Source organism: Cyprinus carpio, chromosome A25, assembly GCF_018340385.1.
Source record: "Cyprinus carpio isolate SPL01 chromosome A25, ASM1834038v1, whole genome shotgun sequence".
Taxonomy (NCBI): Eukaryota; Metazoa; Chordata; class Actinopteri; order Cypriniformes; family Cyprinidae; genus Cyprinus; species Cyprinus carpio.
In genome coordinates this window covers 3,517,627-3,532,809 of record NC_056596.1, presented here as the reverse complement: position 1 = coordinate 3,532,809, position 15,183 = coordinate 3,517,627, and the positions used below count along the sequence as shown (strand labels likewise).

Below are 15,183 nucleotides of genomic sequence, written 5' to 3'. Positions count from 1 at the left end.
AAACAGAAACAATATATATGATAAGGTAATTTAGCTAATGCTAATGTTGGCGTGCAAATAGAAACAAATAAAATGGTCTGTGACACTGGTGTACAGTCTTAAAACATTCAAAAGTATGTATGTACTTTTAGTGCAAGTATGCAAATTGAGACGGTGCTGTTGATTAGCTAGTTCAGGTGTGTTTGATTAGCCAGATCTGAACTCAGCAGGAAGGTAGATCTCCAGGAGCAAGTCTGCTCTACAGCATTGTTCAAAAATAGACCATGATTACCGCCAATGGTGAAGCAGATTTGCTGTAGGCTACAGTGTTTGTTTGAAATAAACATCAGCTTGGAGGAATCCGCCCGCATGAAAGATGCTGTTTCAAAATGACTGGAGCAACAGATGCATGCACACTTATGGCACAAATGACTCTGGGTTGTTTTGAATAAATCAGGTTATTGATTTATTGACTTGTGATAGTTTTAAAAGGATTGCATAGCTGATGTATTAAAATGTGTAAGTATCCATTACACCTAATGGATCACATGCTATTCGGGTGAAAATAAAGAGGCTGGGTGTTTACAGACACACTCAAACCCAAACATCTTGTACTTTTATTATTCCTGGCGGGGAGGAACTTCTTCCGCTCATGGCGGCGGAGTATTCTGGCCCCGAAAACTCACCCGGTTTCCTGTGAGAGCCCACAGTCGGCCGAAAAAGAGAGAGAGAAAGAGAGCATGTCAAGAAGTGGATTTTTTCTGCTGAGCGCCATCTGGAAAAGGCGAGCTAGATAAACAAGAACGCCGCTCGTATCCCCTCCTCACACCATGCACACGTACACACAAAGCCTTTTGGATCGTCGGGGATTCTTGCTTATCAATTTCCAGCCAGATACAAACCCAAAGATGAGAAAATGCACAATAGCAAGAGCAGACGAGCGAGAAATAAATGAGAAATGCAGGTTTTCAGGCAACAATGGCCCGACCTAAAGCGCTGATGGCTTTTTTTTTTTTTTTTTTTTTTTTTTTTTTTTACAAAGACCTTTTCGGATTTCAGTCTGGTCAAACTTTAGCCCACAACCCACATGGAAAACGATGAGATCCAACATAGTCTCAGACAAAAGAGGCCATAAAAATGAGACCTTGATGGCGTGGTGCAAATCACACAGCAGAAAATATCACACTGAAGAAAAGGGTTGGTGTGAACCTGAAAAAATTGAATATTTGTATTTATTATATTATTGTTTATAAGATGATATTGTCATTTTTTTTTTTTACAAATTAAATACATATTTATAGATTTTTGTTTAGCGTAATTTCTCTTTTTAACCAACTTGCCCAGAAATTAATATATAAAAATATATTTATATAAAAAAAGTAATAATTTAATTAAATAATTATATTTTGGAAATTTTAAAACTATTACTACTACTTATAAAAAAAATAAGAAAAAATAATTTATTAAAATATAATACAATTATAAAATAATACAATTATCAATTAAAAAAAAATTAAAGAAATTATCAATTTAAAATAATAAAATGTATATAATAAAATTAAAAAAATACATTGTTGGGAATCAGTATACTATAAAACTACTACTGCTAATAAAAATAAGAAAAATTTGATTAAATGATTAAAAATGTAAAGACATAATAAAAAATAATAAATATGAAATAATAAATTTGAAGTTGAAAATCAGTTCACTACATAACTACAACTGCTACTACCACAAAAAATACATACTTTAAAAATATAAAAATTGTAATACAAAAATTATATTAAATGATTAATAAAAATAAAACATTAAAAAAATTACTAATCAGACAGACAGACAGACAGAGCACACTGGCCATTGAACTAAGGAGCTGATTGAGAAACCACCAAACCATTGTATTCCCACTTTATCCTACAAACTCAACTCTTCCTACACCTTCAAAACAGATCTAACGGTGTAAGAAAAGAGATGACACACCTCCCTCCAAACACACACACGACCACGTTCTGTATCATCAGCTGACCTGTACTGTTCAAGCATTGAGGGGCTCAGGTGGCAGGTGAGATCTGGAGGCGTTCGACAAATAAAGGCAGTCAGATAATGGCAAGCCAGCATCTCCCAGAAGAGGACGTGGACATGGAGGAACAGGGCAGCTGTCCATTTACATTGAATCACAGCTGAAGAGTTTGACCTGATTACTAACCTGCGTGTTCAGCCAGAGCTCTGAGGACATGTGACGACACCAGAGACGCCAAAACCACGAGACAGTGAAGGCCAGCGACACGGAGCTGCAACTTTGTATGCATATCTTTAATTGAGAAGATCAAAAACGGATGATAACGTGAAATCACAGAGCTTGAGGACACGTCTGTTGTCTACCAACGGCGATTCCATCAATCTCCAAGCAACTAAAAACTAATTATAGCTGAACACACACAATGGCTGGATTCCAATTTGCATACATCCACCAAGTATGAAAAGTATGTACTTGCTGGTCAGATTAATATCCAATGGAAATGTAATTGTAAATAAAACCTATGATTAAATATATATTAAAAATATATATATATTAATTTAAAAAAAACTAAAATAAACGCTTAAAATATCATTATAATTAAATAATAAGATGTAAAATTAATAATAAAAAGCAAAATAAAATACTACATAAATAAATAAATAAATGCTATATAGCTTCACAATGTTGTATTAACATTTTTAGGTAAATATAACTTTATTACTGTATGCAGGTATAAATAAAAATAATGAAATATCATAATATCAATAAATAACATCTGCAATTGCGTTCTGTTTGTTTAGAAGAAAATGTGAAATTTTGTTTATAAAAAGCATCAATGTTTTACTTCTTGTGTGTAAAAAAAAAACAACAAATAATGCTTTTAAGCATTTTTCTGAATATAAAAATATTGAGATGAATATCATCACAAAAATGATTACATTTAAGCCCTACTATGAAAAGTATGTACTATGCTTTTCAGATTCATATCCAATAATTATAAATGAAAATAAAATAAACAATAAAATAAAATAAACAATAAAATAAAAAATAATAAAGGTTAAATAAATAAATGCTTTATTGCTTCCCAATGCTGAATTAAAAATATTTGAGGTATATACTGCTGTTTATTACTGTGCACAGGCATAATTAAAAATTATTAAATATCATATCATCAATAAATAGCATACTTCTGTTCATGTAGTGGAAAGTGAGAAAAAATCTGTTTGGAAAAAAGACTTATGTTAAATTTTTTGTTTTATGTCTTGCTTGAAACAAAATAAATAAATAAATAAATAAATCACATGTTTAAATATTTGTCAGAGCAAATACAAAAGTATTTAGATGAATATCATTAAAAGAATGAAAAATGTCAAGATTAAATTTACAGTAAACCCTAGTAATTCTTATCTAGAAAGCATGGAAATAGTATGCAATCTGACCAAGATTTGGAAAGCACTAATCCTAATCTTAATCCTAATCACTAAAAAGTATGGATAGTTTTCAAACTGGGATTGAGCCACACACACCCACCGACCTAAAAATCATGTGGTGTTGATCTCATTTTTGTACATATTTTTGTTGTTGTTGAGGAAAGGTCCATAATAACTCCACTGTGTGGCATTCTGGTTTACACAACATCCTCTAACAGCATGATATTACCAGAGAGATAAAGAGCCGGCATTCATTTTTAATGTCAGAAATGTAATGCATTATGAAGAGTCTAAACACAGAAACACACACCTCATTAAGCCATGCAGGAAACTTCTCTGATATCCCTGAGCCCGTGTAAGATCCGCCGTGCCACGAGACTAATGCCACTAATCGTCTGTCTGGAAAGCTCACCGATACCCTCAGGTAATGGGGCAATACCTCAGGAGACAGCAGCCCTGCTGGAGAAATCATTTGTGGAGGTCATGGTTAAAATTCGGCTACAATGAGAGTGATGCAACCTGACATGAGGCGACAAAACCAGACTGACTGCGATATATAATCAAAGAGAAACTGCAGGCATGTGATGCAGTTCCTCACACCTTGATTGATGAATGCTTTGGAATCCTGTTGGAAACAATTTTTATTAATCAAATGAACATTTGCAAAGCCCCACTCCCTTGATTACTGCTACAAATGACAAAGCAAACCATAGGAATGAACTATTATGACACATTAGTTTGATCCACAATTTGAACTTCTCAAGATTTTTTTTAAAAGATATGGAAAAGGAAAAAAATCTGTAAATAAAATGAAATAAATATGTTAATAAATAAAACATGAAATATAAAAATAATATATAAATAATGAACAATAATCAATATATATTATAAATGGTAATAAAATTAATAAATAAATAAAAAAGGAAAAACTAATTATTGATTAATATATAATAAATATATATTTAATACAACAAAAGTGGAAATATAAGATTAATAAAATAAAAAATAAATTAAAATATATAATTAATATAACATTAGAGGAAATATAAAAAATTGTTAAAAATAATATATAAATAAAACAGGAAATATAAGTAAATGATAAACATTTAATATTAACGAAATAGTGAAAATATAACAAATAATACAAATATATATAACTAAACAAAATAGGAAATACAAATTCATAATGAAAATACATTGTTTAAAACAGTTCAAACACAAATATCTTCCATAGAATGAAAAGCTTGTCTCATTGTGGATGGCAACGGTTGCTAAGGTAGGATTGATCAGCAACATTTTTAAGGCGGGGCTTAGCAAAGGGTAAATTCCATTAGGTGTCACTAAAGGCAAAAAAGTGACACTTCATCTCGAACAGCCATGAAATTTTCAGTTCTGAGGGTCATTTGTGAGACATTCATGTTAAAAATATGATCAAACTGAGATTTTATCCATCGCATGCAAATATATTTAAGTACCACAAACTACAAAAACAATCTTCCAGTAAAAACCTCATTTAAAACATAAAAATGACAATTTTGTTAGATTTGAACTTAAAACAACACTATCTTATGCAACTTTGCTTCTCAACTTAATCATCTACATATTTTCACTTTGAAAACAAGGCTTCTATTAAGGAGCACAACATCTGGAAAGCATCAGCTTCTATTCTGAGCACCATATATGCATAAAAAAACATCTGATAAACATATTAACAAGTCACAAATATTCAAAAGCATCTGTTAAATGTCTTTCTAACAATCTACAGGGAACCTTTCGAGGTGATGAGGCTTCGAGGCTTCGTTAATTACAGACGTGCTGTTGCATTAAAAAAAAAAAAAAAAAAAAAACGCAGCACTTTAATCCTGTTGATGGTATTATAAAAACATATAGAAATGTCGGGGCCTGTCGACATGGTTCAGTGCCCAGGTGTCTGGAAAAGTGATTCTTGTCCTGACTGAAATGATTTCTGCACAAGCTAAATACATTGTACTCGTGCTTCTCTTCAGAGGGATTTGGGAGTTTTAACTTGGTGGCAGGTGGCAGCGGCCGTCGCTGGCAGCCTGTCGAAATCTTGCCATGACTGATGGCATGTAATCCCAGTACAGCGAACACGTTCTTCTGCATCTGGAGACAAACAGGTAAAGATCTGCTCGCCTCGGAGCTGCTTCAGGATTTGCAGTGACATCAGAATGAGTTAAAAAGGCCAAGTGTGCTATTTTTTGGACGTTAAAATACTAAAATACCATTTAAATGTGAGAAAACAACTACAAGTAAATGATTCTTGGCACGTGTGTTTAGGGCGGAGCTATCTGTTTGTCCAACCAATAGGAGATGTTTGGGAAAACAATTTTGAACCGTTTATTGCATTTTTTATCAAATATATTTGGTGAGCAAAAGACTGGTTAAAAAGCATGTTGTCTGGAAAGCATCACAATGTATTTTTAAAGTCATATTGGTGTACAACCATCAAATCAGCAACTGTTAATGTAACTAAGCTAAATGTTGTTCTAACATCCAAAAGGGACTGTTTTAGCAATGAAACACTGATGCAAACATTTCTAAAAATTAGAGATGCACCGACTGCAATTTTCTTGGCCGATTCCGATTTTTTTGTAAGTGTGATCTGCCGATACCAATTTTTGCTGATTCCGATTTTCTTTCTAAGAACTATAATTGACAGCATATACAAACAAAAATGTACTTTTCTGCAAAATTTTAGTTTCATAATAAAATAAATTATTAAACACTATAACTTCCCAAGTTACAGGATCTTCTCTCACTTAAACAACTCTCAAAAAATAAAAGTGCCTTGTTACTGGAAAGAAGTATAAATAACAATTAACTGAAAATGAGTTGCTCTATAAAACACAACAACTTTATAAATTTACCTTTTTCTCTTTTTTACTTGTTTTACAAAAGTCAAAAGATCCTATGACTGAACAAAACTGAAGGGTACAATACTCTTCCAAATAATAATAGTGCAGTAAGTGGGTAATAATTGTTGCCAGCTTATAGGCAAAATGGTACTTGAGCATTAATGGCAAGTGGTTCCCCTGTGGATTATTTTAGCCCTTCAAGTTTCACAAATAGCAAACTTAGTGTCTTCTTCACTCAGAGTAAAAAAATATCCACGCCAACAACATGTTTGCATTAGGGCTGGGTTTTGACCGAAAGTTCATGATTCGATTCGATCCTCATTCACAAGCTTTCGATTCAATTAGATTACCGATTCAATTCAATATTGATTATTTTGGATATGTATTGGATATACAGTACTTGCCAAATTTTCTCAAGGAAAAAAAATGTCTCAACCAATGCTGTAAAATATACATGAGAGTCATTTTGTACTACATTACTATAATATTGCATGTTCAAATTGACTGATTTATAAGCTATAGCATACAACTTTTAAAATTACACAATGAATTTTTTAAAATAATAAAGTTACAATTGCATAATAATATTTCTAATTCAATTCGTATTTTTTAAATATAAAATTGGTGGATGTCATAAAAAAATTGATGGATTTATTCAAACATAAATTAAGCATAAGAACAGTAAAAATTATAATGAATATGTTATATGGTGCATATATTTAGCAAGATGACCCTCTCTACAGTTTATTTTTCTATCTGACTAATGAGTTTATGGTCACCGAATATGTTTGTTTCTGAGGTAAAGGTGAGGTTACGTGACATCGTTTACAAGCTGTTATACTACGTCTTTGCGCGGCTGAAACACTGATTGAGCGATTACATGAGACAGGATACACGTATCGTAAAATTGTACTCTTTCTTTTAACTTCCCTTCGGATGTTTAGTTGTGACTCATGAGTTGTGACTCATGCTTCTGCGTCTTTTGAACTGAGGCGCTACAGCGATCTGTCACTCCAGATTAAACAGTGCCAAAACGGCATTTATTGTTTGAATACTGCAATAAAATGGACATAAATTGAAACCTGAGACTTTGTTTCGTATTAAAAGCACCAAACCACAATGCTTATTGCAATTTATTGGATGGGAGGTGCGCTTCAATGTTCCATGCATTAACTGAAAACAGGCTAGACTAATTGATTCTTGGGATTTAAGAATCAATATTGTTCCATAAAAAAAGAGAAGCGATTATTATCGAGATAGCGATTTTTTTACCCAGCCCTAGTTTGTATTCGGCTGTGAGTGCGAGCACGGCTGTGTCGTCAACGTTGCGGACAAGCTCGCGCTCACATGTAGACATGTAGACGGATCGGCTCAAAATCAGAAAGACGTGAGACTGATCGGTGCATCTCTACTAAAAATCGTCAAAATAAATGTGCACACATTAAAAACATGTCTCAACAAGATGCATGTGATATAAGAGGTGCTGAATTTGTAAAGCCATCATAGAACTCCGTTAAATGTAATTCAGAAATATCTGTGAAAACCATTATGCAAATAAAGGATGTTTTTTTAATGCACTGCCATTTCTACACCTCAGGTGGCACCAAACGGAGCTGGAAAGGGTTTGTTTGAGCGGTACGACTGTGCTGCACTGGAACAAGTGCCATGAGTTTGGGGTAACCGGTTTGATTAAACAATGGAAGAAACTATTTTTAGTCCTTTTTTACAGGTCCACTTGATTCTTTTAGAAAATCACATACTTCACCCTTAAAATGTGTTCTTTATAACACAGCCTTTTACCTGCTTTAAATGACTTTTGTATTTAAATGCATTTTCCCCTCCTGAGATGTTCATTTCAGCACAAAGGCCATTATACCATCCGTTTTGTAATTTCTGCAGCTGCGTCTAACAGCCGGCCATAATTAACTTCAGCATCCAACTACTTAATTCTCAGAATGAATCAGCATTTGATCATTACAGAACACATTCAATCCAGAGACGCCTAATAATGACTCAGCTTTCTACAGAGATAACATTTATAATGAAAACATGAGAGCTTCATCCCCACTCTCCCATGGTTTGGGTGGTATAGGGTGAGCCTGATACCCGCCCAAAATTCCACCTAAAGGAGTTGAATCACAGAAATTAGGATCTTTTATTTTGCTCTTTTGAAGGAAAAGAAAAGAATGTTCTATGCAGACATATTCTGATGATCAACACTGCAATTGTGGAAGTTGCGAAACCACAAAGTTCCACAAAGGCAGACTTGAAAAGGATGCTGTCTGGAGAGGCATGAAAGAAGCTCTGAAATCACTCTCAAACGGAAAGGAACGAATCAGGAACACAGCATATCAAATCTGAGACGAGATGGCGGCATGACAGAAACGTGCCGTCAAACAAAAGCCAATTGGATTTTTGATTGGCACATAATGCGCATTATGGCGACTGTAGGAATGGAAGCCCCGCCTTCTAGTTAAAAGAGCCAATCACATTTGTTTACTCTAGAACACACATGCAAATTACCTTTACCAGCATGAAAACTATTATTTTGTGCATAATTTTGTTTTGCATAATGCACAATTTATGTTTTTTATTCCAAACACATGTGACCCATTGCCATTTTTTACGTTTGCAATGAATATGTTTTGATATGAAAAAATTAACATTATGTTAACACCCAAAATAATTATCATAATCACACAAAAGTTTGCATCACTACGGTGATGACCAAAATGAATGTTCTACAAAAAGTAACAACATTTTTTTTTTTACTTAAAAAAAAAATAAAAAATTAAGGAAAAATTAAGAAAAATATCAGAGAAAAATCAGAAGATAGAAAAATTAAGAAAAATATAATCATGTTTTCCTAATTATAATTTTCTAATTAAGAGAAAAAAAATTATAAATCACAATAAATATTAAGAATATATGTATAAATTGCATATAAAGCATTAAAGAATCCAAAATGTCTCAGATTCAGATTATTATCTCATTTTAAATGTTTTTTTTTAATGTAATTTTGTAAAAATCCACAGAACGCTGCAGCAGGTTGTTAGCCTGTCAAATGGTTTTACCCCATTTAGACGCAATAAACATTTCAAAAAGGACATTTTTAGAGTGCAAACCTTTTTTATTTTTCATTTATAAATTTTGACCAAAAGATAATAAGAAAATATAGGTTTTCCTAATTATAATTTTATTACAGATTCTGATTTTTTTCTTCTCATTTGAAATGTAATTTTGTCCACAGAACATTGAAAAATCCTGTCAAATGGTTTTAGTTAAGATTCAATAAACATTTCAAAAAGGACATTTTAAGACTGCAGACCTTGTAACTGTAACTCTGACCAGGAACAGGAAACAATTTGGCCACTGACTGAAATGACTTGACTTACATACTGATTTCATTTTGCATTTATCTTCTAATAAGTTGTTTTCTAATAAATAAATAAATAAATAAATAAATAAGTAGTACCAGTTCCATTTAGCATATTTTACTGCCATATCAAATCATTTTCGTGGAATTTTGTTTATTTTGTTCAAAAATCAGTGTAGAATTATTAATACCCTTATTAACATGCACACACAGTAGGGCTGCACGATTAATCAAACCTGATTTTCTTGCGCATTTAGTCAGTAAAGCCGGTTATAATCTCCATCACTTGCTTTCAGGTGGAGCAATATTTACTACACAGAGCCGTAGTTCTCTGACAAGCTATGCAAAATCGCATTGATAATCGTAAGATTATAAAATCGATGAAATCGTTCACGATAATGACAGCTGTTTGCGTATCTTCTCAATGAACTACGGCTCTGTGTAGTAAATGCTGCTCCATCTGAAAGCACGTGAAAATACCACATTTAATAACATGTTTTTACTCCAAATTCACTTCATAATGTCAGTCGAGTGTTTGAAATAAATCCTCAAAGAATCAACGAAAGCATTTAAATCTTCTGTTTATTCAGCTGCAGCTATAGACATTTCTTGGATTTTCAGCATGAGAGCACCCTCTGGCCTTCGGATGGAGATTTACTACTGATCACAGAACTGAAAGATAAGCATGACAAAAGCAGCTTCTGCCTAATCGTGATTTTCTGCCTTTGCAATTTAATTTCTATTAATTGTGTAGCCCTAACACACAGACAAAATCAACCTTCAGCTGTTGTTTTTTTTTTTTTGTGGTTTTTTTTTGCAAATAATGTGTAGGAAACCCTGTGCAATATGATTACAACTTGAAAAATGGACTTAAACTTGAAAAAAAAAAAATATATGCTACGCAGTGCGTAGTGTAGACTTTTACTAGCTAAAACTATTATCAAATTATCCAAAATATTTAATAAACAAACATGAGAAGAGCAGACATTTTTGAAAGACAGCAGTTCCAACTCTCTCAGGTCCAGATTCCTGTGCTTTCCTGAGTAAGACTGTCCGTGCATGTGTCATGGCAGTGCAGTGTGAAACAGATCTAACATGTACTGAGGATGACAAGAGAGACAGAGATGCCAGACCAGGCTGAGGTGTTTTCACTGAGATGTTTGCCATTGTGAGTGCCTCTCATCCTAGCGCTCCTCACGGCAGAAATTCATTCCGAATGCAACAAGAGCCAGGATTCAGGCAGACTTTCACCCTCACCTCTCATTAGAGAGGCAATATTGTTAAACGAGAGAGGCGTCTTTGCAGCATTAATATGAGGAGAAATAATCTGATTTATTTGCCCACAGCTACAAATTTATCACCAGCCAGGAACACAACACAAATCGCTATTTCAGGAAGGAGTAGGTCACACACACTGACAAAAAACAGTCTAATTGATATTCTGAACTGACTTTGTTAATTAAAGCACTGATTATCGTGCCAAATGGGTCATGACAACTGGAGGCGATGGCTTGTCCTTTAAAAGCAATTGTTAAATTTTTAACAAATTGTCTCCGTTCCCAAGAGTCCTTATCGGCGGTGACGTGACAGAGTAAAAGAAATACCGTGCTCTCAAAAAATGGCCAGAAACCCACCTTAAAGAATTCACTCAAAAACCTTAAATATCACTTTAATGTACCATAAACCAACTTCATGTTCAAATATGCCTATGTTCCTAGTATGCCTAAAGTATTACATCAAACGACTTCAGTAGTATGGTATTGGTGGAAAAAACAGCACCAGACATTTTATGTCACATGACAATGTCATCATGGCGAATCTAGTACATTTGGACTGTGTTCATACTGCACATCTCAATAATTTTTATTATTAACAGTAGAAAAGAATGTTTTTCATCAAACACAGCACATACTCTGACAGTATGTGACTGCTCAGGTCTCATTTCTAAACTTCTTTTAAAACGTTTTATTTAGAATTTAGTATCTAAAACATTTCTTTGGTATTTTTTGTCAACTAAACTAAAAGTCGAATCACATAAAATCTAAATTATTATGCATATCCATTCCCATAAATTATTATGCATAGCATAACTCAAATCAGTTTAGTTTTCTGTAGTATGAACAGGAAAAAAAATGACTTAAGATATTGAAAAGTAGGATTTTTGTTATGCATCTCAGTTTGAACAATCAAGATTTCATCATTCCATGTATGACAGGTTTCACCTTAGTGTAAAAAAAAAAATAAATAAATAAATAAATTTTCCCATAATTGTGACTTTATATGCTAAGTAAAATGCGGCTTTATTTCTTATTTTTATTCTGTTGCAGAAACAAACATTCCAACATTTGCCACCCTTTCCCATTTTTATGTTTACAGTGAATGTGTTTGGAAATGAATACTGACCTCATGGTAAACATAAATAGTGTCAAAACATGTACCGCTTATAAAAAATAAAAAAACTACACAAATTTGTGGTATTAATATGATACCAATATGAATGTGCTAGCAAAAGTGATTGAGGATTTAAGGTTTTATTTGAATCTGTAGCACAAACAACCTGAGACTTGTTAAATATTAAAGTTTACAAAAAAAGAAAAAAAAAAAAAAAGAACACTAACATTGTGATTCTTGTCATGACTAATAAATATATAAAGGTTTCCAAAATTCTAGAGTCAACTAAAAGCAAAGATGAGCATCTTCAGTTTGAGGTCTCTAATGGAGTCAGCAGGCAGATGATGTACAAAGACTCTCCTCTCGCGCTCATAAAGCGTTAGTGAGAGAGTTAGTATTGGGTGGCCTGTCTGCAGTTTGGCCTCCAGCCTTTCTTTTATAGTCACAGAGAGAGCGAGAGACACAGAAACAGGCTAACGCTAAGATAAAATGTTGTGTTCAGAGCTTGTTTTTGAGGCCGAGTGACACAGAGGACATTCAGAGAGCTTAGTTTGTGCACTTGACTTAAATAAAAAACACACCCGGCTTTTGATAAAGCCACTGGACGCATGTGGATGCAGATGAGAGAGCGGTGGTTTGATTTGAAGCGGGGGTATCCGTGCCCTTGTCCTATGACCGTGACTCTCTGCGGTCATCACTGGAGGAAACAGCTCCCCACTCGTTGCTGGAAAGAGATGAGACGGTCGCCGTCAGCAGGGGTCCGGAACCCCTTCAACCGACTCTACTAATCACAATGGCTAGACTGACACCTCCACACATCCCGTACCTGGTAATGAGATCACTTCCTTTGATACGCCAGCGTGCCCGTGGGGAATGTGTGGAAGACACAAACACGCTCTAATGTGCTTCTGCACGTGCTCGGCTCAAGGACGGTCCGCCTGGTTGAGGCGAGGGCCACAGAGACGCAGGTGAGATTGGATCGAGACTGAATTATTGATCAGCTAACAGATTTAGCGATGAGGAATTCATGGATCTGTCTGCTACACAGTCCCCCCCTCGGGCTGGGGAACAAAAACCCTGGACGAGGAAAGAATTCGCAGGATTTATAAAAGCAAAAAGAAATTGGGATTGTGAGCGTGTAAGCTAATACTCAGGTAAACAAAATCGATCAGTGTTGTTGTGAATGAAAACAGCAGCCTGAATGTTTGGCTCCAGCTTTCAGTCAGAGCTCTTGTCGGTTGAAATCGAATCCCCAGGTCTTAAAACCTATCAGTGAGAGAAAGGTCTTGCCGCTGGGCTCGACAGGGGGGCTAGCCACACCATTAGCCTCTCCACCGCAATTACTTCTGGAGTTGCAGCGTTATTTTTAGTTAGTCACTTAAAGCGTGCGCTTATAGAAGCCATTTAACCCAGCAGGAGTTTTGACCCTTGTACTTAAAAGACAGGACATTGCGGTAGAAATCAAAAGTGCTTCACAAAGCACCCGTTTGTCTGGGACTCTTGAACAAGACCTCAGGATAAACTCTGGTCACTCTCTCAGTCACTGACTGCATGTCACACAGCACAAGCGTTTTGTTTAATGAGCTTACAGGGAGATTTCTAATGAGATCTGGTGTCACTGAGGAAAGTGGCCAGCACAGACCCAATTTGGAGCTTGAATTTGCGCCACCAATCCAGCCGCTGCACTGTTTGGATGCTTTAAATTGGAGTGGAGTTTGTTAAAAGTGCCTATGGGACAGAAAAAAGCACATGTAATCTCTGTAATTTCTCTGAGATAATGCATAGAGCAAATGGACATTTTTTATGCTTAATCTTACGTTTTCTTCAGACGAGATCTGAACAACGTGAAAACTTTTCCAAGAAGAAAACATCAGAGATCTCAACATGAACCCAAATACTTCCCATCAAACCCAATACCAAATGATCTCAACATTTCCAACAAGCAACTGTCAGTAATGTCTCAAACCCAATAACCAAACAATCTCAAACTTTTACAAGAAGCAAATGTCAGATATCTCAATATAAATTCAAAACAAGTCTCAAATCCAGTACCAACTGATCCTAAACTTTGCCAAGAAGGAAACATCAGAGATCTCAATATGAATTCAAACAGTTCTCATCAAATTCAATCCCAAATCATCTCAAACTTTTCCAAGAAGTAAATGTCACTGATCTGAATATGAACTTAAGTCCCAAATCCAATTCCAAATGATCTTAACTTTTTCAAGCAAACATCAGATATGAACTCTGATACAATACCAAATGATCTGAGCTGCTATTTGTATTCATTTTAACTCTAAACTCATACTGTATGTCATTAATGGTCTCAATGTGACCTTTAAGGAGAAACATCTCAGACAGAGCTGATATTTAATGAGACCAAACTAAGAACTCCATTAGTACTTACAGTATATGTGTACATTGAATACTCATAACAGGCATTTTTCAAATCTACAGATTCATCTCAGATTCAAGTCATAACAATATTTTTTTTTGTCTTGTCAAATAACCTGAAGTCTAAGAACAGCAGTGAAGAACCTCTCAACTCTGAGAAAAAACCCCATAATCAACTCAGATTCAAATTTCTCACACTAAAACCCTGAGCATGTCTGAGAGGAGACACAATATATTGTGGATTATGGTGAAGTATCATCCACCCCCAGACCAATAAAAGCATCTCCGCAGGAAAACTGAAGAACTTCAGGTGAAGCTTCTGACTTATGTTCACCAGCAGCATTCAAGAAGTTTTCAGACTTTACTTTTCAAAGGAAAGTTAACAGAATCGTTAACAGAATGCTGATATGAGCCGTAAATGTTCTGCATACATCCATAACAGTCACATTAAGGATTGAATGTCATTTTAGTTTTTTTAGTTTTTTTTAGAGGTTATGCAAATTAAGGTAGTGAAAGTACATGATGAAAACCAGGCTGTTTTTATTATTACTGCAAATAAACATTCAACATTCAAGCATTCAACTCAGTATGATCAGTATCATATATCATATCGAAATCTGATCGGTAGGCCACAATATGACAAAACTGATTTAGCCGTTTTCGCAGACAAACAAGCTAATCTCATGCAGACCAGCCTGCCCGCATTTCCTAAGAGAGCAT

The 15,183-nt window shown here is 34.6% G+C and overlaps 1 long non-coding RNA gene across 2 annotated transcripts in view; it reads right to left on the bottom strand.

Moving 5' to 3' along the window:
• LOC109075544 overlaps nucleotides 1-15,183 on the bottom strand; it is an 80,515-nt gene that overhangs the window by 53,492 nt on the left and 11,840 nt on the right. For both annotated transcript variants that reach the window (XR_006153583.1, XR_006153584.1), the window contains exon 2: nucleotides 3,737-3,885. This is a non-coding gene — a long non-coding RNA (uncharacterized LOC109075544). The remainder of the gene's footprint in view (nucleotides 1-3,736; nucleotides 3,886-15,183) is intronic.